Below are 24647 nucleotides of genomic sequence, written 5' to 3'. Positions count from 1 at the left end.
TGCAGGGGGCGCGGGTTCGTGCCCCGGTCCGGGAGGATCCTGCGTGCCGCGGAGCGGCTGGGCCCGTGAGCCATGGCCGCTGGGCCTGTGCGTCTCCGCAACGGGGGAGGCCACGGCAGTGAGAGGCCCGCATACCGAAAAAAAAAAAAAAGCACAGAACTAAAACTGTGGAAAATGAATCTGTAAATTACAAGAAAACTTGAGATACTGTTCCAGAAGGCAAAGGAAAAAGGACAGCAAAAAGAAAACAATGAGGGAAATTGAAAGACAGAGAAAGTATTTAATACTCAAAGCAAAACTGAAGAGACTAGAACAAATGGGAGAAAAGCAACCCATCAAGGCATAATATATGAATAACACCTTGAGCTGAAAAAGATCTTGAAAAAGTTCACTACCTTTTCAGCAAAATCAATTTTTAAAAAAGCCAAACATGCAGACATCCTAACAAAATTTTTGAATTACAAAGGACAAAACTTAGGCCAACCTCAGACTACTCTGCAATATTAAATCTTAAAAGAGAATGAAAAATCTACAAAGAATTTTGAAGAGAAAGGTTATTTTTCAAGAGTCACTGAGTCAAGTTGTTTGTCACATGTAAAAACAACAGATTTTCAGTTATGTAAGAACATATATATATCCACTTTGTTAAAAACTATCTGAAGCATTAAAATCGGTTCAGTGTAGCATAAAGTTGAATAATTCTTGTAAACAGAAATACCAAATGATTTTTGTAATCTTAAGAGTAAACTCAATGCAGATATTCCTGGAAAAGATATGAGGCAAAATCAATGCTTGTAATAATGCTGAACCTAGAACGTTCAGCCTTAACATCAGTAAGGAAAGACACTTCCTCAAATTCCTTTTGTCCCAATTCCATATGTCATGGCAAATTGCTTTGTTTTTTCTAGTAAGCAAGAAATATTGCTGTTAACATGTTTTTTAAATTGTGCTTCTTCTTAAAAGGGAGCTGGAGATGAAAAGAACATCTGATGGTCTGTGCTCATTTTCAAGTTCCACATCTTAAGTGAGATATTCATTAAGTGGAGGGATATCCTAGAGTACAGTAAAACACGAAAAAGCCATTTCGTAAGAGGAAAGGTCTTAGAAACTGGTATTCTTTAATCTGGAAAGGAGTTAGCTGAAGGGAGATAGGCTGGTTAGCTTCAAATATATGATGGTTGCAATGTGGAAGAGAGAAACTTATTCTGTGATGCTGAGGGTATAAAATGGACCAGTGAGTAGAAGTTACAGAAAGGCAGATGTTTAACTCAGGAAAAAATGTAATACCCTGGAATTCCCAACAATGACCCACAATGCTTAATGAAGCCATATCTTTATCACTGAAAGTAGTGACCAGAAAAACCATAATCACCTGTCAAGCAAATTACAGAATTCTTCTATGTGTGATAGGGAGTAGTCTGGACATACCCAGGGCCTTTTTCAAATCTGAAATTCTATTAATGTACCTATCAAAAAGTGCGTTCCCTGGGCTTCCCTGGTGGTGCAGTGGTTAAGAATCCTCCTGCCAACGTTCAAGCCCTGGTCCGGGAAGATCCCACATGCCGTGGAGCAACTAAGCCCACGCGCCACAATTACCGAGCCTGCGCTCTACAGCCCGTGAGCTGCAACTACTGAGGCCGCGCACCTAGAGCCCACGCTCCACAACAGGAGAAGCCACCGCAATCAGAAGCCTGCACACCGCAATGAAGAGTAGCCCCTGCTCGCCGCAATTGGAGAAGGCCCGCGTGCAGCAACGAAGACCCAATGCAGCCAAAAATAAAAATAAATAACTTTTTTTTTTTTAAAAGTGCTTTCCCTACTAGAAAACTACCCAGAATTTCTGAATGGCCAGGATGCAAACAAAGAAAACATATCCTGAGGACTGATATTTAGTGGTCCTGATGTTCTATAGAAAGCCACTGTCCTCTAATTTCTGAGTGAGTTAAGTAAGTACCACTTTTCAACCAGGTGACTTCTCAGAAATTCAGTTTACCAAACCCAGCAGGTTTCATAGTAACTTTGGTGGTACCTTTCCAAAGATATACTGAAAAATTGCCAAGGATTCTTTAATCAGCCTGGCTACAGCAGCCAGACCACTTTCCATCTGCTCCCTACCACATCCCTGGCTTTATACAGCTAATAATCAAACTCTCTGACAGGTCACGGCAGAGATGTTTAACCCCGGGAGGGAGGGTAACTAACATGGTAGCTGGAAATGAAAAGCACTGACCTCTTGCTTCCATGGCAGATAAAGTGCAGATATCAGGAGAACCAATACCTTACAGAGACCACAAAGTACTTTCAACTTGCAAGAGCTTCTGGATATATTTTCTTCTCTCTTCTCCTTCTAACTGTACTACACTTTGCTATTTAGGACTATGATTCACCAAACTCTGGAATTACTTGCCAGTGCCATTTGTGCTTTGTTCTGCACCTGATCACTGAGAACTCTTTGCGTGGATATAGTTAAGGGACCAAGAGAGGCCATGACAATCACTCCTCATACCCTGTATCTATAACAATGAAAGTTCAAATTCCAGTTTCCTCTCTGGAACCCAACTCCATCTCTCAGACTCCCAGCCCACAGACTGGTTTGTAACCACACATTTCAGGTCATTAATTGCTTTTTATTAGGGCATATGCCATAGATTACACCACTTCCCTACCTTAGTAATGAGCAAGGCCTCTCTTCCAGACTAAGAATGAGAAAAAGAGTCTTCACGCAAGGTCTCTGCCTCTGCCCAGAGGACATAAGCAACAACTGACCCTACTTATGTCCAAACACAGTATGAAGAAGAATACTTCTCCTTCTGCCCAGATAGAGCTCTGTATCCATCCTAGAGGGCATCAAAGAGAAAGGATCTCTTTAACTGCCAATTACTTACAGCTAATCTGGTCTAAGTAGCAAACTGTCCAATGCTCTCCCAGTGTAAATTTATCTGTCCTCCCCTCTTGTTACAGTTTTTGGATCAATCTTCTTACAGGCTTTGGTCTAAGCAAGTGACAGTTGTGTTTGAGTGAGTATACTCTGCTTGCGACCACACAGGTCACACACATTTGGGTGTGCGGGTGATCTGTCTGGCTAGCTAGTTCTCACCGAAAGCTATATGGACAAAGAAAAATATGCTACACTCAATTCTAGGAAGGCAGCATGGTGTAGAACACAGATAACTGAGCTGAGAACCAAGAGATGTGATTTCTGGACTCAGATTTCCAATGACCCTAGCCAGGATGTTAGCCAAGTTGCTTCATTAAATATTAATTTTCTTATTATAAAATGGAGGGAGAATCCATCATGGTTCTAAGCATATTATGAGGATCCAAATCTGAAAAATATGACAACTCAAAAGTATAAAATGACCCAAATATTCTCATAATGTTCTAGGGTCTCAACTTAAAGAGGCCTGCTTCAAGGTTATACACTGTATAGAGATCTAAAGTATTTTAAAAATAAAGGAAAAATAAATATTAAAAAAATTTTACAAATTAAATTACAGGTAGTACTGATATCCATTTGAGTTCTATGAAAGAAAATGGCAATCTTTTCTTCTTTCAATTACTCAGTGGTTTTCACTTACTCTGGTTTTCCATTTAGGCTACTCCTACCTTCAGATGTGGCTCATAAAATCCTACACTATAGTGACTGACAAAAAGACTCCATCTTGCTTCAAAAATCCCTTAGGGCCAAGGTACCAAACTCAAAGCTCATGGTTTTAACATCTGGACTATCTCTTTTGCCAACTGTTCCAGTCCAGTAGGTTGTTGAACCCCCTGACAGGCCTTCAAAACTAAATTGTGTGAGGTTCACAGGGTTTGATGCCCCAGGGAATTGTCAATAAAGCATTGGGATAAAACAAAGTTGAGAGAAAACCAAACTATACCATCTTCCCTGAATTCCAGATGCTACTCTGAAATCACATACTCAGCCAGCCTCAGGTGAGGCTAGTACAACATGTAAACCATCCGTGGTGACTCTGAGCTTACCCAGCTGGAAGAACAGGCATCTCCCTCTCCAGCTGCCACATTAGAGCTCACTAATCAACTGAATTTCCAACTGGGGCTCTAACGAGAAACAATCAACTTTCCTTTGGGTCTCTTCCTTAATTTATTACATTAATTACTGCAACAAAGGAACTGTGTCATCTCCTCAAGTACCATAGCTCTCAGCTTATATCTCCAATGGGGATCAGATAAAGACAGACTAAGAGTGCCAATTTGAGAAGATGGATCCAATTCAACAGGGCTCATCTGACCATGTGTCACCTAAGGACAGAAGAGCAAAAGTGTAGCATCTCCCAGTCCCTCAGTGTTTATAACCTGCGCCTCATGAATAGTTTTATGGTCCTCACAGGCTGCTAGTCTCAGAGTAAGATTATGAGGCTTGACCTGTTTCATTTCACATAAGCAAATGACACTTCCACTAGACATAGCTATTCAACAGGGCTCAGGTTTAGAGCCTTGGTGTTTGTCAATACTGCTCTGTGCCAGCATACATCTCAAAATAGGCTAAACAGCATACTAAACATGTAAATAATTCGGTCCCAACCCTATAGGGATTCATTGGTGGAACTGGTTCACAGAGAAAACCCTTACCAAGGCCTATGTATAAGCAGAAGGCAAAGATAATCTAAAGTAAACAATAAAGCTCTCCCATCCCCCCTCCCCTAACAACTGAAGGGCTATGTTGCCCTTTATAATTTAGTTCTTTTCCCCAGAGGTAAACATTCTGTACTAAAGAGAAAGAGGTGATGTCAAATTCTCAAGAAAAAAGTGAATAGTGGAGTTAGCTTAGGAATCAGGAGATCTAAGAAATTGGCCCTCCGCACAGAACTGTTGTGGCAGAGCTTTTCTCACCTCTAAAACAGGGAATAATATGGGTCAGGTTCATAGGAACGGGGGAAAGGAAAAAACCTAAGCAGGGACTTCCCTGGGGGCACAGTGGATAAGACTCTGCGCTCCCAATGCCGGGGGCCTAGGTTCGATCCCTTGTCAGGGAACTAGATCCCACATGCATGCTGCAACTAAGAGTTCACATGCCACAACTAAGGAGCCCTGGAGCCTCAACTAAGGAGCCTGCCTGCCGAAACTAAGGAGCCTACGTGGTGCAACTAAGACCCGGTGCAACCAAATAAAATAAATACATAAATAAATATTTTAAAACAAAACAAAAAAAACCTAAGCACTTTCCAGGAAACATGAGGAATTACCTTCATTTTTATATTCTAGACCTCACCTCCCTTCCTAAGTCTCTTACTTAACCACTATCCTGTAGTAACTCTAAAGAGCACACAAAGAAAACTTCTCTATCAAAAGACAGTATCTAGGGACTTCCCTGGCAGTCCAGTGGTTAAGGCTCCGTGCTTCCACTGCTGAGCGCACAGGTTTGATCCCTGGTTGGGGAACTAAGATCCCACATGCTGCGTGGGGCGGCCAAAAGAAAAAAAGATAGTATCTACACTGTTAGACTAACCATAAAAAATGGTGGAATTCACACACACATTCCTTAGGATATCTAAGCCAGATTGACTTCTCCAGCCTCACCTCATGGCCACACTCTGTCCTCTGCACCCCATTCCCACCTTATTGCCTTTTGGCATTTACCTCAGACATTCCCTGCTCACATCCTACCTCCCAGTGCGTGTGATGATTTGATTAACATTTGTTTCCTCCACTGGACTGCACGCATCCTGAGGGCAAGGGGCTGCATCTCTTTTGCTCATCATTGTATCCTAATAACAGTGTTTAGGTCACAGTGCTCCCTCAATAAATATTCTGGTCAATAAATGAGTGAATGAACACTGCTTTCCTCAATGGGCAGAATCATAACACTGCCAAGGCTGCCATTTCTCATCTCCATTCTTACTTGAGCTTGATTTGTCACTAGTTATAAGCTGTCTCAATTACCCAACAGTCTTCAAACTTACTAGAACAGAGTGTGGATCCCTCTTTCTTCTAAGATACAGATAAAGGATACAGATTTATCAAGAGTCTAGGGGAAAAGTAAGAAAACAATCCAGTCCCCACATTTCTTAAAAAAAGGCCTAACTGCTCTGGAGTATTCTCAGCCTTCAGTCTCATCCATGCATAGGTGCTACCCAAAATAGGGCTAGCCCACAAATCAGGAGTTCTGGACATAACCAATCCCTTGGAAGCCTCGTACTTAAATGTATGATACAGTCTATCAGACTTAAAACGTTCAGTTAACACATTTTAAACATCTATGAATCAAACGTGACAGAAGTCAGAAAAGTGGTCATGTCTGGGAGGAGGTTACTGAGTGGGAAGAAGCATGAGGGAACCTTGTGGGGTGCTGGAAGTGTTCTATTATCTTGAGCTGGATGGAAGTTATATGGCTATATACACATGTAAAAACTGTTGTACACTTAAGATTGGTGTACTTAATGCACTTTATCATATGCACATTATATTAAGAAAAAAAGGTAAAATAGTAAACACCTATGAATAAAAGGACTGTATTACTGGATCATGGTCCTGGTCCTAAAATAGCATTTTATGCGATCACAGTAAAAGGGAATCATGCCATCAATCCCCACAGGATATTTAGGGGGATGAAAAGAAGGGAGGGAGGGAGGGAGGGAAGGAAGGAAGGAAGGAAGGAAGGAAGGAAGGAAGGAAGGAAGGAAGGAAGGAAGGAAGGAAGGAAGGGAGGGAGGGAGGGAGGGAGGGAGGGAGGGAGGGAGGGAAGGAACTACATTTAAGGATTACCATGTGTTTGACTATATTGTGAGGAAATTTATAGATCTGTTGGAGAGTCTGAAAGAATTAATAACAACAAACCAAAAACAATGAGGTACTTAATGATATTAAATCCTGGAAAAAAACATAAGTTGTATAAGAAAACATAACAGGGGACTTCCCTGGTGGTCCAATCGTAAAGAATCCGCCTTCCAGTGCAGGGGACGCGTGTTTGATCCCTGGTCGGGGAACTAAGATCCCACATGCCGTGGGGCAACTAAGCCCGTGCGCCACAACTACTGGGCTCGCACGCCTCAACTAGAGAGCCTGCATGCCACAAACTACAAAGCCCACGCACCCTGGAGCCTGCACGCCACACTAGAGAAGAGAAAAAACCCGTACGTCACAACTAGAGAAGAGAAAACCCTCATACCACAACTAGAGAGAAGCCCGCATGCCACAACTAGAGAAGAGAAATCCCACACGCCACAACTAGAGAGAAGCCCGTGGGCGGCAACAAAAGATCCTGCATGCTGCAATGAAAGATCCCACGTGCCGCAACTAAGACCTGATGCAGCCAAACTAAAATTTAAAAAACCAAACAAACATAATAGTAGTATACTAAATGGTTCAATAATAAATATTTACTTAACACAATAAATAATGGATACTGATGAAACCAAACATTTGACTTGATAAGAAGGGGAGGGCAATAGGAGTGTATATTATTTATTACTTAGAAATATGGGAGTAAATACAAGAAAAAGACTGAAAACTTTAAAGCAGGTGCCTAGTGGGAGTGAGACTTGGTGATGGGAAGGGGTAAACAGTGGATTACTGATTTTCATTGAAAGCCATACTACTATTTGACTTTAATATAAAGTTCATGGGAAGACAAAAACAAAAAAGTACATGTATTAATCTGATAAATAAAACATTTTAAAATAATTTTATATGGTTATTATAGTTCCATATAATTCATTAAAAAGAAATAGATGCAAAGTTCTAAGAGAGCATAAAGCAATTCCTATTCAGACAGAGGTTATATATTTAATTTTATTTTTCATTTGTAACATTCAAATATTTTAGTTTCATTGTAATAGCTGTTTCCTGTCCATCAATGGACACTGATTTTTAAAGGGGTCATTACTCCATTACAATAAATACAGTAAACTGGAATGCTGAAAAAATAAATTAAAAAATAAAATAATTTTATAAAAAGTTAAGGATACACTCCCCCAAATATTCCTAGATCCCCTTGAAAGGTTATTATAAAATATATTAATCCAATAATTTATCAAAAATCTCATGAGATAGGAAGAGGGGTAGCAGAAGTGAGGTAGGTGTGGCTATAAAAGGGCAATGTGAGGTACCTTGGTGGTGATGGAACTGTTCTGTATCTTGACTGTTGGTAATAAAATTACATAGGACTAAATACACACACTCATAAATGGGTACAAGTAAAACTGGGGAAATGTGAACAAGCTGGGTGGACTGTATCAATGTCAATATCTGGTTGTGACATTGTACTATACTTGCATGACATTACCACTGGGGGAAACTGGGTAAAGGGTACAAGGGATTCCTTTGTATTATGCTTACAACTGCATGAGACTCCTACAATTATCTTAAAGTAAGAAGTTTTAATTAAAAAAAAACACAAGAAAACCTTCCAGACACTTTTTAAAATTTCTACTACCTCTAGTAGAGGTAGTAGAACTACCTCTAGTTAAATTTTATTTATTTACTATTGATAAGAGCAAGCCAATAATTAAGCTAAATTCATTTCTAATTTGAAAAGGTGCTCTCTATCCAATACAGGATTCTAAGAACTGGTGAACAAGTCTATATGTTCTTCTCATTGCCTGATAGGGTTTGACAATACCTCTGTCTTTAAAAGCTGAAGATTTTTTTTTTTTTTCATTTTACATGTCTTCATTAAAGCCTTCATCTCATTTGGTCACCAGCTCTGATATGTGTTTCTTAGGGATGAAAAGAACACACAGTATCACAAACAAAGACAAACCTTGGTTTTGTATAGAGGGAAGTTTATTTTTATCTTTCTTTAGTTCTCTTCCTAATGACGCCTAGCATTTCCCTGGCAGCACACTGAGCTAACTTTTTGAGGAATAGCTTACCAAGATTTCTAGTCTCCTTTGGGGGCTATAATTGTTAGCTAGAAGTTACTCACGCTAACAAAGTGGTTTGGACTTTCTGCCTCTTTTATTTATTTATTTATTTATTGGCTGCATTGGGTCTTCGTTGCTGTGCGCAGGCTTTCTCCAGCTGCGGCGAGCGGGGGTTACTCTTCATTGCGGTGCGTGGGCTTCTCATTGCGGTGGCTTCTCTTGTTGCGGAGCACCAGCTCTAGGCGCGCAGACTCAGTAGTTGTGGCTCGTGGGCTCTAGAGTGCAGGCTCAGTAGTTGTGGTGCACGGGCTTAGTTGCTCCATGCCATGTGGGATCTTCCCAGACCAGGGCTCGAACCTGTGTCCCCTGCATTGGCAGGCGGATTCTTAACCACTGCACCACCAGGGAAGTCCCCTGGACTTTCTGCCTCTTTTAAATGTAATACTATGTACACTGAAGCTCATCGTCTAGTTTTCATTCCCCACACACAGCCAAGATATTTCGGAAGTATAATCTTGAACAATTTGGGAACCTAAGTACTTGAAAGAGCTTAATGTCATGAGAAAACCTGAATATGTCACTTTTGTAAAACATTTATTAAAACGTCAAATAAAATGAGTGTCACTGCTTAAACCCTTCCACCCAGAAGAACTTATCAAGATGGTTTCTGGAGGTAAAGTCATGAGAAACCAGAACAGTACAATGGAAAACAAAACAAAGGAGGAGGTAGCAAAAGCTCAAGTCTACTCTTTACTCCCCCCTAGATGTGTAAGAATCTTGGGCAAGTCACTTATTTCAGCCTCAGTTATTTCACCTATAAAAAGCTGAGATAATTAGTATACCATACACAGTTTAATACTCTCAGTAGAAACTGGAACAGCACCCTGACAAGAAACTCATTAATATTCTTACAACAAAATGAATAAATATTTACTTGAAATAGAACAACAACCAAAAAAGGTTATAAATAGCCTCATTAGCTGAAGTCAGGTTTGTGCCTACCTTACAAAAAAACTTTCAGAACTTTGGGGTTTTAGAACTGCAGAGAAAGGACTGTGGACCTACACAGAAGTGTTTAATGTCAGAAAGTCAGTTTGCTAATGCACAACAAAACATTTTCTCCCATTCCAAGACTAAAGTTTTTAAATAGTCTTTGGCCTGACTTTAACAGAAAGTCTTTTAAAACTAAACAGTGCCAGGACTTCCCTGCTGGTCCAGTGGTTAAGACTCTGAACTCCCAATGCAGGGGGCCTGGGTTCGATCCCTGGTCAGGGAACTAGATCTCGCAGGCTACAACTAAAACATTCCACGTGCCGCAACTAAAGATCCCGCGTGCTGCAACGAAGATCCTGCATGCCGCAACTAAGACCCGGCACAGCCAAATAAATAAATATTAAAAAAAAAAAAAAAAACAACTAAACAATGTCCACTGGTAACAACTCTGTCCACACACAACTGTCCATGATTTGTCATATGTGACTTCTCCTTATGTAAACTAACCCATCGCCTTGGCCCCAGTAAATGATATGAATGATACCAAGTCATCTCAATCTTTAATTTACATTTTTCAATTTTCTAATATAGATTTTATTCCCTCCACCTCCAAACCCTCTATGGACAGAGCCACATATCTACACCAGTCCCTTAGTGTAATGACCATGCCACTTAAAACATGAAGTGATATACTTTCACTAAGAGTTACAGTTTATCCTTGAATTCTTTCTCAATTCTTGGGTAGATAGATTTAATCTCATCAAATTTACTGATATGATCAAGAAAAGCCTAGGCAGCTAGGAAAAAAATGTATTGAAAAGACTAAATAAATATTACTATTTCTGGGATAACTCCAGGGACTTCTGTACATTTTTCCGTGCTTTCTATGCATTAAAAAAGATGAATTCGTGTCCTAATTTTTTTTTAAAGTTAAGCATTTATCATCATTTGACCAGAAGCTTTAAACTGCTTGGGAAGCGGGAAAAACAGAAGTGGAAATTCTCCAACGTCTTCATCCCTGAATGGATCTTTCACATCATGATCAAGCAGTCTTACAATTTTCTAGTTGCCTTTCCATTTTTAACATGTCTTCTTAAAAAAGCAAAAACAAACATAAACTCTTACTATCAGTTGAGCAAACAGCTTAACTAATTCATCTTTTTTTCTTTCACCTAATTTCTAGGCAGCACGTGTGACTAACCACCATCACTTTGTGGGCTTCTTTGGTCTTGAATGAAAATGTTTAAAAAATTTTTTTTAAAGATGCTTTTCTCCTCTTCACAACCTCTGAGACTATGCCAAGTGACCATCTGTTTTGCACGGTCCTTTTGATCCCTTGCTTTCTAATAAAATGGCTTTTAAGTCTTTAAACTTCCGGTGGGTTGTTTTTTAAAATCTTTCCACTTTTCCTACTGCACATACTTGATCGCAGCTCAATTTCTTAAAAATGAATCTCCATATGATAGATTTTATTCCTGCTCTCCCTGAAGAATGTTGAGCTTAATCAAGATTATGATTACTATTAAATAGTGTTGACTTACAGAAACGTTTATCAATTCTTGTTTGTTCCTCAAAGCAAAATCCAGGTTATTTCTTTGCTTTATGGGATCTAAAACTGCCAACTGTGTGAAGTCGTTTATCTTACTCAAAACCACATCTTCACATTTGCTGTCAATGAAGTATTTAACCAATCTATGTATAAGTAAATAAACCCCACATTATTATTATCTGGCCTAATTCTGCAGCTTCTCCAATCTCCTTTAACAATTTCAACTCAGCCACATTATTGTGATTAGGACTGTGACATTCTTATTTAAGTAAGGATTTCGATCCTTATACAAATTTAATCCCTTGCAACCTGTAGCATTTCTATGAAGTGCAGAGCCTAGAAGCACCACATTTCAACGATTAGTTTCCTTCCATCAAGTATCTGAGATGTGAATCAAACCATTATATCATTATTTTGCCTACCAAGAAAGGAGAAGGGAAAAAAATTATATGAGGATGAGAGAAATGGCACTCATCATGTTTATGTAACACTTTAAAACAAATCTAATGCTTCAGATCACAAATTCAGGTAAAATATATTATAAACTTGTTGTTGGAAGAAAATGTCACTGTTATATTACGTATCCCAATATAATCTTGTTAAAACTGAATTTCTTTCTTATAGGAAGGTTCCATAAGAAAAAGAATATTACCAGACACTGTCCTGCATTTCCCTCTTTGTCAGATAGTGTTATGGAACTCATGTGAAATCCACACTGCCAGGATGTCTAGCTGTTAAGACTGGAAGGGCCTACGAATACAAACCACAGAAACAATACTACTAAAAAAAGCAATTATCACTAGCAAACTAAGAAACATTAAACCATTTTTACTAATAAAGCAAACAACTTGGTCAGTTAAACTGAAACCCTTTTAACCACTAGAGAAAAAAACAAACCACACTTGAATTAACAGACACTGGTTTTAAAGTTCACAGTATCAGTAATATGTTATTGTACCACTTGAGTGTATGTGGTGAGGACGTATGACTTCAAGTCTGATATGCAGCAAATCCTGACAAAGAAAAGCAATGTGAAATCTGCCTAGAGGCTCGCCTAACATTAGAACCATATCTGCCTAAAAGTTAACAGATTTTTCTTAGCATCGACCCCAAGTTCATTGAGAACCTTTATTCTAAAATTTTATATCAAAAATAGCACATTTTTTCAGAATGGCAAATAGGTCTTCTTGTGCACTGCAACTGCACAAGCTGATATAAATAACTAAAAATAGACGTACAGGTATCCTGCACCTCTCAGCTACCTCAAATAGCATACAATATAACAAACGTGCTGAGAGCCTGATGTCCACAAGCTGCATTCTACATAACTCAAGGACAGAAATAAGACATCTCTTATACATTAGGTAGGAATTTTAGGTTCCAGCAAATTACCAAAATGGCAGTCTGGCCTAAGGGATTTCTGTTTCCTGTCAGCTTAACGTAAAGAAAAAGGGAAGAGGCAACAGGAATAATAATGAAGTAGTAGAAGGGTTAGTAAAGAGCAAGCAAGGAAACTATAAGAAAATTTACAAAACACAAGTCAAACAAGACAGCATCTAGACATCATAAGACATCTTCATCCTCAGGCTAATGAATTAGGTACTGAGACTTCCAGAACATAGCTAGCTATGCACTGAGGAAGTCGAAATACCACAAACCTTAAAATTCAATTTTTAGGCTGGGAGCAATGTGTACAGTCCCTGAAAACTTATTTTTAACGAGCTACCCCAAACAAAGTTGCTGAGGTCTCACTAGAAAGAGGGAAGGCCATGATAATGGGCTTTTCCCTCTGAGGAAGGAGAAAACTCAGAGGCCTAACTCACCCATTACTCTAGGCACCCAAGGGCCAATCAACAGAAGAGTAAATCCCACTCCTCAGGGAACTGGCTACAAGGCCTCCAGTTCTACCCTTGGTGTCTTCCAGACATGACTGCAGTTTTCACCATGATTAACTTCCAGGAATGCCAGCCAGGGAAGCAGCCAAGAAAAAAGAACATTTTTCCACCTCACTGTCAGCTAGACTCTTTGGAACAAGTGCAGGCAGTGCCTCTATCTCTCTTCTGGGCAGAAGAGTATTCAGCACCCTCAGGGAAGTGCCTAACAGACCAGTAACACACTAGTACCACAATTCTCAAAGATGTCTACTCTGAAGTAGACATACTCTACCGCAATCTTATTTAAAGCTGCAACCTTCCTACCTCCCCCACCTATCCTTCCTCCATACTCCTAATCTCCCTTACTCTGTTCTATTTTTTCCCACATTATTTATCACCCTCTTTCACTATATAATTATTTATTATGCTTATTTATATTTCCTTTTGTTAAAAGACAAGATCCATGGGGTTGGGATTTTTTTGTCTATTTTGTTCACTGATAGATCCTAAGCAGCTAGGACAGGACCTCACATATAGCAGGAATCCAATAAATATTTATGGAACGAAAGAAGTAAATAAGAAAAACTAAAAAGATCTCTTGGAGGTCAACAATACCCAGAGGGCCCAACCATGCCTATATCCCTCTAACAGAATCAGTCTGGCTCCCGTGACTGACCTACATTGCTTCTGTCTGCCATGTACTACCTCTCCCCCTCCCCTCAAGGCTTCCATCAGCTAGGATATATGGAACCACAGTACTGCTGCAGGCACTAAAGGGCACAAATGCTTGTCCTTGAGTCTGAAGGATTTCTAAAGGCTTTCACAGTCTGTGCCTTGTTCCTAGGTTATTCAGTTTGGGATAAAATGTGTTAAATGGAAGTTACCTTAACTTAAAAGAAGGTCTGAAAAAAAAATCACAAGAAGTTTCTGTTTCCAAAAATCAAATTCCAATTCAATTCAGCAAGCATTACACATAAAGTTATATTCAAAGCACTGGGGTGGAAGCCATGGGAAACAGGAGACTCAGGTCTCTAAGGAGGTTAGAATGAGGTAGGGAAAAAAATATATTCACATATGATTAAAGTCAAGGTGTGGGCTTCCCTGGTGGCGCAGTGGTTGAGAGTCCGCCTGCCAATGCAGGGGACATGGGTTCGTGCCCTGGTGCGGGAAGATCCCACATGCCGCGGAGTGGCTGGGCCCGTGAGCCATGGCCGCTGAGCCTGCGCGTCCGGAGCCTGTGCTCCGCAAACGGGAGAGGCCACAACAGTGAGAGGCCCGCGTAATGGGGAAAAATAAATAAATAAATAAAGTCAAGGTGTGATACAGTGCTATAACAGAGATCCCAGCAAAGAATTAAAGAGATACAGAGGAATACAAAATCAATTCTGGAGATATAGGCGGGTGGGAAGAAGAAAGTTAAGAAGGTCTTCAGGAGGGAGATGAAATTTTTTGGTAGGTTGAAGGAAGGGTCAGATTTAAAGCTGAATGCCTTGGAGCAGGGAAGGGCATTCCAACAAAAAAGAAAAGAAAAAAACTAAGGTGTTGAGACGGAAAAATGCAGGGTAAGTGGAAGGAATGGCTGGAAAAAGAGTGAGAAAAATAAGATTGAGGGCCAGCGTTGGTCAGATTATAGAGGATCTTGAGTGCTGGCATATATAGGCAGTAAGGAGTCATTAAAAGTTTTCAGCAAGAAGTGAAATAATGAGAACTGCATTTATAAAAGTCTACACTGGGGGCTTCCCTGGTGGCGCAGTGCTTGAGAATCTGCCTGCCAATGCAGGGGACACAGGTTCAAGCCCTGGTCTGGGAAGATCCCACATGCCGCGGAGCAACTAGGCCCGTGAGCCACAACTACTGAGCCTGCGCGTCTGGAGCCTGTGCTCCGCAACAAAAGAGGCCACGATAGTGAGAGGTCTGCACATCGCGATGAAGAGTGGTCCCCACTCACCGCAACTAGAGAAAGCCCTCGCACAGAAACGAAGACCCAACACAGCCAAAAATAAATAAATTAATTAATTAAAGTCTACATTGGGACTCCTTGCTACATATTCCTCTAGTAACAAATTCTTTCCTTTCACAGCACTTCAGCTCATAATCATACATTCATTAAATGATTGCTAGTTTCCTCAACTAGATGTGTAAGTCCTGAAAGGACAGAGATGATGTCTGGCCTGGCACATAAGTGCTCAATAAATACAGGCATATCTTGGGGATATTACAGGTTCGGTTCCAGACCACCACAATAAAGCAAATATCACAGTAAAGCAAGTCACACAAATTTTTTGGTTTCCCAGTGCATGTAAAAGTTATGTTTATTATATACTGTGTCTATTAAGTGTGCAATAGCATTATGTCTTAAAAAATAATGTACATACCTTAATTTTAAAATGCTAACCATCATGTGAGCCTTCAGCAAGTCACAGTAGCAACATAAAAGATCACTGATCACAGATCACCTTAACAAATATAATAATAATGAAAAAGTTTAAAATACCGTAAGAATTGGAGAAAAATTGTGACACAGAGACACGAAGTGAACAAATGTTGCTGGAAAAATGGTGCCAACAGACTTGCTCGACACAGGCTTGCCACAAACCCTTAATTTGTAAAATACGCAGTATCCGCGAAGCACAGTAAGACAAGGGATGCCTGTATTAACTAACTAACTAAATAAAATCTATAATAATATTGCAGTAGTATGTAGTAGGTAATACAGAAAGAAGCATTAACCATGAGGTTACTACAATAATATACAGATGAAGGCCTGAACTAGGTCAGGTGAAAAGGTGAAGCTAAATGATAAAGTATCTAGAATGATTCAAACTTGGTGAATGATTAGATGAGGTGGTAAGGAAGAAAAAAGAATCAAATATGAACCCAAAGTTTTGTGCCATGGCAACTGGAAGAACTGTAATGCTTAGGGGAGAAAAGGGTAAGCAAGTTTCAGAAATGATGGACTGGAGGTACATTCAAAAGCAAATACCAAGGGCTTCCCTGGTGGCACAGTGGTTGAGAATCTGCCTGCTAATGCAGGGGACACGGGTTCGAGCCCTGGTCTGGGAGGATCCCACATGGCGCGGAGCAACTAGGCCCGTGAGCCACAACTACTGAGCCTGCGCGTCTTGAGCCTGTGCTCCGCAACAAAAGAGGCCACGATAGTGAGAGGTCCGCGCATCGCGATGAAGAGTGGTCCCGGCTTGCCACAACTAGAGATAGCCCTCACACAGAAACGAAGACCCAACACAGCAAAAATAAATAAATTAATTAATAAACTCCTACCCCCCCCAAAAAAGCAATTACCAAGTAGAAAAAAAATTTTCCCCTTCCCACTATACCTTTCAGATTCATAGACTCCATGAGCCTCACAATTCCAATTTCTCTATAGTTCCACTTCTGATACCATTCTTGCTGAGTTTCACACCAAACCTCAGAGTTTGTAACTGAAGTTTACAAGGGACATTCTTGAACATTCACTTCTGCTCACATGAATAAAAGTTCATCTTAACCAAACCCAAAGTGCTTACCTAGGAATGTTACTAGGAACACTCAGATAACATACCAAAAGCCCTCTGGCTTTAATCTGTACATAGAATAGAGCAGACACTGCTGCCTTACTCTATAAATACTGAACTGCAGCCTAAGAAACTACAGGTACCAACATGCAATGTTGTATCAGCATGCAATGCAGTACCAGCAGGCAATGTGGCCTAACTGCCAGACTTGGATTTCAATCATGGTGTGGTTTGATTTCCAAGGGTTGCATGGCACCTACTCTGGTCACTTTCCAATTCAAAACCCTTCACTTAACACTTAAAAAAAAAAAAACTATCTACAAAAGCCACTTATATTTCTAATACAAATCTTTAAAAAATCTCATTCAAGTGGAACACTTCTCAAAATAACCTTTAGATTACCTGAAAATTAGTAATGTGCTACAGATGGCTGGGAATAAAGCAAAACACTCCCAGGACTTTTTATGAGTCCAAAATAAACAACAGTTCCTCCCACTGAATTTTTCTATTACAGACAGATGGATGTTTTAAGTACAAATTTAAGAACAGTGAATGCTTCTTCCAATGTTCAAAGGTAGATAAAACATGTGATTTTGCCATGTTAAACACATTCCCCAAAAAGAAAGAAAGACTAAAAGACCATCATCTTCTTAACATTCAATAAATAGCTGCTATTGGAAGTTCCAAATCCAAAAATTAACTGGGAAATGCTGATAAAAATCCTAACTTGGAGAATTAACAACTAGGTTATACAATTTTATTCCTTTAAACTGCTTGAAAGCAAAGATTTTCTAACATCACAGTTAACCCCTGAACAACATGGGTTTGAACTGTAATTTAGGTCCACTTATATCTGGATTTTTTTCAATAAATACGTACTACAGTACTACACAACCTGCAGTTGGTTGGAACCTTGGATATTGGAAGGCCAACTGTAAAGTTACATGAGGATTTTTTACTTCCCTGGGGGAGGGGCTGGTGCCCCAACCCCTGTGTTGTTCAAGGGTCAACTGTACTACCAATTTCAAAGTTCCTAAAGTCACCCATTAGCTTTAATTTGCTCAGTCCCATTTAGGTGTGTATTTCAGAGATCCCCCTTGTTGGTCAAACTGCCAGATTTTGCATTTTGAGCATTAAAAATAACACTTTTATTTTGTAAACAAAACAGTGGGCAACTCTTATTCAATCCCAAGAAATTAATTCAAGTAGGTTTTCCACTAACTGGACAAAAATGGAAAAATGCCCAACCCACCTCCAAAATCAGTCCCTTGGCTCAAGATTTCAGATATAAGAGATTTAAAGATCTTAGATTCCTGACTGAATATACAAAATTACTTCTTAAGGATATCAGGCAAATCCTTTCAGGTTTGATTTCTTTCTCCCAAGCTGAGGTTCTTTTTCTACAGCTTTCTGATCCCCATTCCTATGGCTTGAGAAGACTAGAAAAAGTTATATTTGACAAACTGGTGAACCTGCAGAATGAAGGTACAAGACTCTCCAAAAGAAAATGACTTCATAAAAAAAAAAACACAGCATAAACTTTATAAACATATCAAAGAGGAGTGAGAGTCAAGCCCCCAGGAACTAAGGCTGCACTTATTTGCCCTCCTGAATACCCACACAATAATAAAAAACTGCCCACTTATGTCAACCATCAACCATTTTTGTTCCATTCTTTCATCATAATCTTGATAGCATAGAATTCAACAATACATGGAACCTTTAGAGATGATCATGTCTAATATGCTCACTTTACAGATAAGGAAAGTGAAAACAGGACAGACTAGCACAAGTCACGGCTAGTCAGAGGCAAAACAGTGATCAGGATCTGGGTTTTATGATTCGCAATTCTGTGCTTTTTCCTCTATGCTTTGAAAAGCTATATTAGCAAATAAACATTTTACACTATTAAATCAGAAAATAACTAGTATTAACTAGTTATTGTAACTAAGCCACACAAAATAACTAAGCCACACAAAAATAAAATTCATCCATCTAAAGAGAACAAAGGGTTAGAATAGGAAATACCCCAATTCAAACAGAAAGAAGGAGCATTTGTTCATACAGTACGGGGCTTTCTTAAGGGCACAACCTCGCACATATTTTCTGAGCCATTTTATTAATTACCACCTGCTGGGAATGTGTCCTGTGCTCCATCAAATGCAACTCCTTAAGAGAATGCCACAATGACTCTTGTGGCAAAGGTCTGAAAAGTGGTAACTTCTGGCATAGATAACTTGATGGTACAAAAGGAACCCAAAAATGTGGTGCCAACAATCAAGAGGAGAGGACTGGGGGCTTCCCTGGTGGCGCAGTGGTTAAGAGTCTGCCTGCCAACGCAGGGGACACGGGTTTGAGCCCTGGTCCAGGAGGATCCCACATGCCGCGGGGCAACTAAGCCCGTACGCCACAACTACTGAGCCTGGGCTCTAGGGCCCGGGAGCCACAACTACTGAGCCTGCATGCTGCAACTACCAAAGCCCGCATGCCTAGAGCCCGTGCTCCGCAACAAGAGAAGCCACCGCAAAGAGAAGCCACCGCAATGAGAAGCCCGCGCACGGCAACAAAGAGTAGCCCCTGCTCGCCGAAGCCTGTGCACAGCAACAAAGACGCAACTCAGCCAAAAATAAATTAATTAATTAATTTAAAAAAAAAAAAAAAAAGAAGAAGAGAGGACTGAAGTTGAAGAGGGTGGAGATTTTGCTGGGAGCAAGTAATCCTGAAAATGGGATAAGAATAAAAATCCAAGGGAGCAACGCTGGCCTGACACTAATGACCAGAGAGCACAATAAAAAGAAGGCAGTTTCAGAGCTTGCCTGGCATCAGACAGCTCTCACCTGCAAAAGAAAGGAAAAAATTCTCACAGAGACAAGAGAAAGATCGCAGGTTTGCTCCTGAGTGATGGATTAGATATGACCTAATAGGTATTTGCCATCTCTTATTTCTGGGACTCTGATCCAAGAACAAACAGCAAGAGAACCATGAAAAATCAGCCCTGTTGGATCTGGAGTTCTGCCTTGACAAGATATAAAGCTCATTCATAGATCTGACTGTGCTCATGAGACTGCAGTTCAACTCCTGCTGCTAGAGCAAGGGGAGGGGGAAGGAAGATAGAAAGGGGTGAGTGGGAAGGAGGTGGAAGATCTGGGTTGTGACTATAATAGCTACAGTAATTAGAGTGTTTCCAGGCTGCTAGGGAAGTCTTCAGAGCGGAGATGGTGGAGGGGGAAAAACATGAGGAAGCAAACTACTGAGAATGCTAGGAAAATACATGGTGGTTTGTGAACAGTTTAAAACAAACAGCTGCGATGGCTTCATATGGGGAAATAAAGAAGTTTATATTTTTTCCCAGAAATGAATATTATACAAATGACTGCTAGGCTCCTACTTAAAGCTAGGTTGCAAACTAGGTTTAAACAGATTCTTGCAAATGTCCCTGTCTCTGTAGTGGTCCACTGGCCCTGGCCTCAGTCATACTGTTTGCCTCCCTTTTCCCTAAATCAATCAAAAAACTCAATCTATCTATCCAGCCAGCCAGCCAGCCATCTACCTAAGTCTCTGTCTCAATCTCTCTGACAGATCAGAGCCTTCACTTCACTTGGAAAAGGGATTTCTGAACTCCAAAACAGTTAAAGTCACTTCTTTGCTGTCAATCAACTGTTAATTGATAACCTGTGAATTCAATTAGATTGTGTATATCTGTGTGCGTGCGTGTGTTTCAAGCACACAGCTTGTCAGCCCAATACAGAAAATCAATGGAGGACACTAAAGAAGTCATAAAATAAACACCAAGTTGTTTGTTTATAAATTTTAGGCTCTACGCCACTGCCTACTATAGTGACATGAACATGTGAAAGAAAAATAAAATGATATTAACAGAAGATGATGATAACCTAGAAGGAAAATCTGGGAATTTGCAGAAAACCTCAAAATAGAAAGTCCTCCTCCAAGTTATAGGAAATGCTATACTTGTTTTTAAGATAAACATTTAGTTGAGATACTTCCTTAGCATGATTTGGCCCTCTGATGATGACTTGATTCTAACAGTGATGTTAATATCAAAGCCAGAAAAAAAGAGTTATAAAGGTGCTGGGAGAAACTAAAAATGGAACAGAACAAACAATAGAAGAGGTACAAACTTCATATGGAGAATTACATTCATAAAATAAAAACACATGCGAAAGTCTTGAGTAAGATATGTCAGGTAGACTTAACACAAAAAGTCAATTACATCCTTTGCACCTGGGTATCCTCCCAGCAGCTAAATCCTTTTCACCACCCTAAAAGCAAAGAATTTTCTCCTTCCCTATCCCCCTAATAAACAAGTGCTAGAAATACTGAATTACCATTATTCCCTTCCCATTCATAGGGCATAAAGCCAGAACTCACAGAAATACAATAGGGCCGTCTAGGACCATGTCTAAGGCAAGCTACTCAGTAATCTAAAAGAAACACAGAGAGAAGGAAGAATCTCTTTTCTCTATTCCATTATCATCTCACTAACAAACCAGTATCAGGCATTAAGAAACGTGAAACAAAGAAGAATTTCACACATATGAACTGAACCTAAACCACAGAAGACCAAGTATTTTCTTGTCACTGTGGCATGTGATTCTTTAACCACCTGCTCAATAATCCCTCTGCAACTGCACAGCTGCTGCCAATTCCACATGCCCAGCTAGGCAGGTGCTTTGGTGAATTACCTGTTCCTTAGTGAAAACAGTCCTTCACTGACCCTTAGTGGGCCCAGAACCTGCCAATCAGCATCGCCTCTCTTCATTTTGTCTGTCACAGCCAACTTTTATGAGATATCACGAAGGCATATTTAGTACACTACGTGATTTTGTATTTTGCAGGGTTGTTTTTTCTTTTTTTTTAAAGGAATCTGATTTTAAAAAATCAGGCAGAAGAGAGAATTCAGCTGCTTAAAAGAAAATTTGCCACACAACATAAGGCTGCCTCATCTCAGAGTGGCCCCATCTGTCTGGCAGTATTCCCATCCATGACCAGTTTCCACAAGGGAAATAACAATTGCTTAGCTACCTATGGAGCAGGAGAAAGTGGCACTAGAAGGTTCTATAATACCTGGCAGTGATGAGAGAGAAAACACAGTGTGAACTTCTAGAGACCACACATCATTCCTGTACTTGTTAAGTCTCCACGGCTGAGCCCAGGCAGTAGTGTTCTGAGTCAAATAAGTAAGGAGTGGCACTTCCACTTCACAGAGCAATCAGTAAACCCCTCAACAAATTATCCTGTTCCAGTCATTTAGTTGCTATATGCTAATTGCAACATAATTACTACCAGGAGCCAAAATTATGCTTCCATATCCTCACAAAAAATAAGCAATAATCTGTCCAGCTATCTAGACCTCTCACAAGGAAACATTTTCTAACAAGAAGCTGAGGGAAAAAAATCCAAAGTGCTCTCTGAAATATGGTCACAGTCAGAAGACTTTTATAAGACTCCTTGTGGCAAGGGCCCAATTCTGAAACCACTAAATCTAATCAGGGCAAATTTAATCTGAGGCTTCTGCCTTCACTGTCACCTGACAGGATTAAGAAATGAATGCCAACAGCCCAAGAGCAAAAAGCTTTGGACTCAGTTTAGCTGAGACTTCACTCAGAGACCTAGGACATATAGTTGGAAACAGTCTAAAGACAGACAACACCTCTCGTAAGACTTTAAGACAGTTCTGTCATCAAGAAACATAAAGGTCAGAACAACCTGTTCCCTCCTAACAAAGCCCAACACCTAAGTGGCAAGCCATCATTTTTAAGAAACTCATTGAAAGAGAAAAGGGAGGCAACGTGGTCAGAGTTCGGGCCTCAGAAAGACCTTTACCACAACCAAAGGCTAAAGTTCCTCTTCAACAACACTCTTTAGGAAATGGTTGGCTATTGTGTACAGTGTATATTGTGTACAACTGTCCTCCCACAATGAGCTTGATTTCTAATCTCTTTTTAAAGAAAAGTTTTCTTTAATGTCCTAAAGGAAAACCTCATTTCTAGCCCCCAATAATTCTTTACCCAACTAATAGTACCTAAATACTGTCTGGGCACTTCTATGAGGTAAATGCAAGGACAGGGTTCCTTCTAGCTTGTTCTCATCCTTCTCTCATTAGTAACTCCCAAGATCTCAAATGATTTTTTTTTATGTTCATCTCTCTGGCAAACTTCTCCCTAACACAGAAGCACATATGGATTTTCTACACAATGAACAAGTCATCTCCTTTCACCAGAATTAAAATAAAGATAAAAAGGAAAGTTGTTTCCTTTCCCCAGCCCTTGCCCAGATAGGCAAATTCTGTGGCTTTTTTGTTGTGCAATTATTCTGACCAGGAAGTCACCATTAAAAAGGTACTTGGTCCTTGACTCCCTATCTTAACCCTGCACAGGTTTTTAGTGGTATTCCTAAACGAATAAACAAAAATCTTTGTGTGTGTCCCATCGCTATAAAAAGGATTTAAATATGCTGGCTCAAACAAGAGTAAAACCCTCCCCTTGGAGTCTTCTTCCTTAAAAGTGTGACACAAACATCAGGGTTGAGTCTCCCAGCCACTCTTCCTCCTCAACTCAGTACAGGCTAGCCAAAGAGGCAGGCACAACATGGCTGGCATTCCCTATTCTTCTGAAAAATGTGTGCCAATGAGCTCTGCATTGTTCCTCACTCAAAAAGAAGAGCCTTTCTGTCTGGCCTCCTCCAATGGCAAGCCCCAGTCTGGAAAAGGAAGAAAATGGCACTGAGGAGCCTGGGAGATGGAGCATGTCCAAAGCTCTCAGACAAGACTTGAACCTATGACCTTCACTGTGTACACAATAGGCGGGTGAGAGGGACCGGTTTATCTCTGCAGCAGCAGTTCTCAGCCCTGGGGTAGCAGTCCCGATAAAATGACACGACTATTGTGTGTGGCAGCAGAACAGTCATCTCCTCACAACAGCCTAAACCAGCACTCCCTCCCCCAAGACAAAGCAGCAGGGGTGAAATTAACTCAAGGCTGCAGAGCAAAGCCTCATACAGAAAAGAGAGGCCTGTAGGGGACTGGGGACTCTCCTCAACCCCTAGGGCTCTGGACACATGGCTGGAAACAGACAGGCTTTCTTCCCCATCTTTCCCACTCTCATTTAGGTTGGAAGCTGTTTCTTAGAGAATTTAATCATCTGTGATTTTTTCAGAAATATTCCCCCTGAAGGGCTCTGATCTCTCCACCCTGTGTGAGCCTAATTCCTAGAACCTGAAATGACTGTTTGCTGCTGCCTGTTTCACAAACACACATTAATTGGTCAGATGTGTCTCCTCCTCCTCAACCCCAGAGGGAGGAAGGAGAATCTGAGCAAAGCACAGAGATGATCCAACCGTAATTACACATAAAGGGAAAAGAGAGCAGCATGGGTTTTCCAAACAGGACAGGGTCACAAACCCTCCCGGGGGTACTAGGATAGCAGTTAAGGCCAGGCCCAGGAATCCCTCCATCTTGAAGAAAAGGACAGGAGTAAATGTGACCTGAAGACTGGAAGGAGTACACACCCACAACCTACTTACTGCACACTCCCGGCCACCCTGCTCCCCCCTTCTGGGCTGCGCACACGTCCTGCTCCCAGACCCTCACCCTGAACCCCCCTAACTCCCTGACTAGCTCCAGTCGCCCCGGGCCCCCTCAAGATACCCAGACTCGCCTTTGAAACTCTCTGGCCTGTCCCCACAACCTGGCCAGACCCTAATCCCCTCTCGGGCACCCCTACCCTCAGCCGGAACCGACCCTGGCCGCGCTCTGAACTTCACCCCGCGCCCCTCGACGCCCCCTCCCCCACCCGCGCAACGACGCCCCCCACCCGCGCCATACACACCTTCCCCTCGCTCCGCCCCGGCCCCGCAACCCCCACTTCCTCTGTCA

General features: G+C 40.8%; 1 protein-coding gene across 5 annotated transcripts in view; it reads right to left on the bottom strand.

Annotated features, from left to right (window-relative positions):
• The window catches only part of ZNF609 (zinc finger protein 609), a 243763-nt gene that overhangs the window by 218847 nt on the left and 269 nt on the right, over positions 1-24647 (bottom strand). Inside the window, exon 1 of one of the 5 annotated variants that reach the window (XM_055088031.1) lies at positions 15617-15661. The exons of 2 other annotated variants lie outside the window; for them this stretch is intronic. The gene's annotated coding sequence lies outside the window, so the exon portion shown is untranslated. Of the gene's footprint in view, positions 1-15616; positions 15662-24647 lie in introns of those variants that run through there. 2 more of the 5 variants (XM_055088030.1, XM_055088033.1) reach the window with 2 other exon arrangements.

Source organism: Physeter macrocephalus, chromosome 11, assembly GCF_002837175.3.
Source record: "Physeter macrocephalus isolate SW-GA chromosome 11, ASM283717v5, whole genome shotgun sequence".
In the NCBI taxonomy this organism is placed as follows: Eukaryota; Metazoa; Chordata; class Mammalia; order Artiodactyla; family Physeteridae; genus Physeter; species Physeter macrocephalus.
This window is presented reverse-complemented; position numbering and strand designations above follow the sequence as displayed.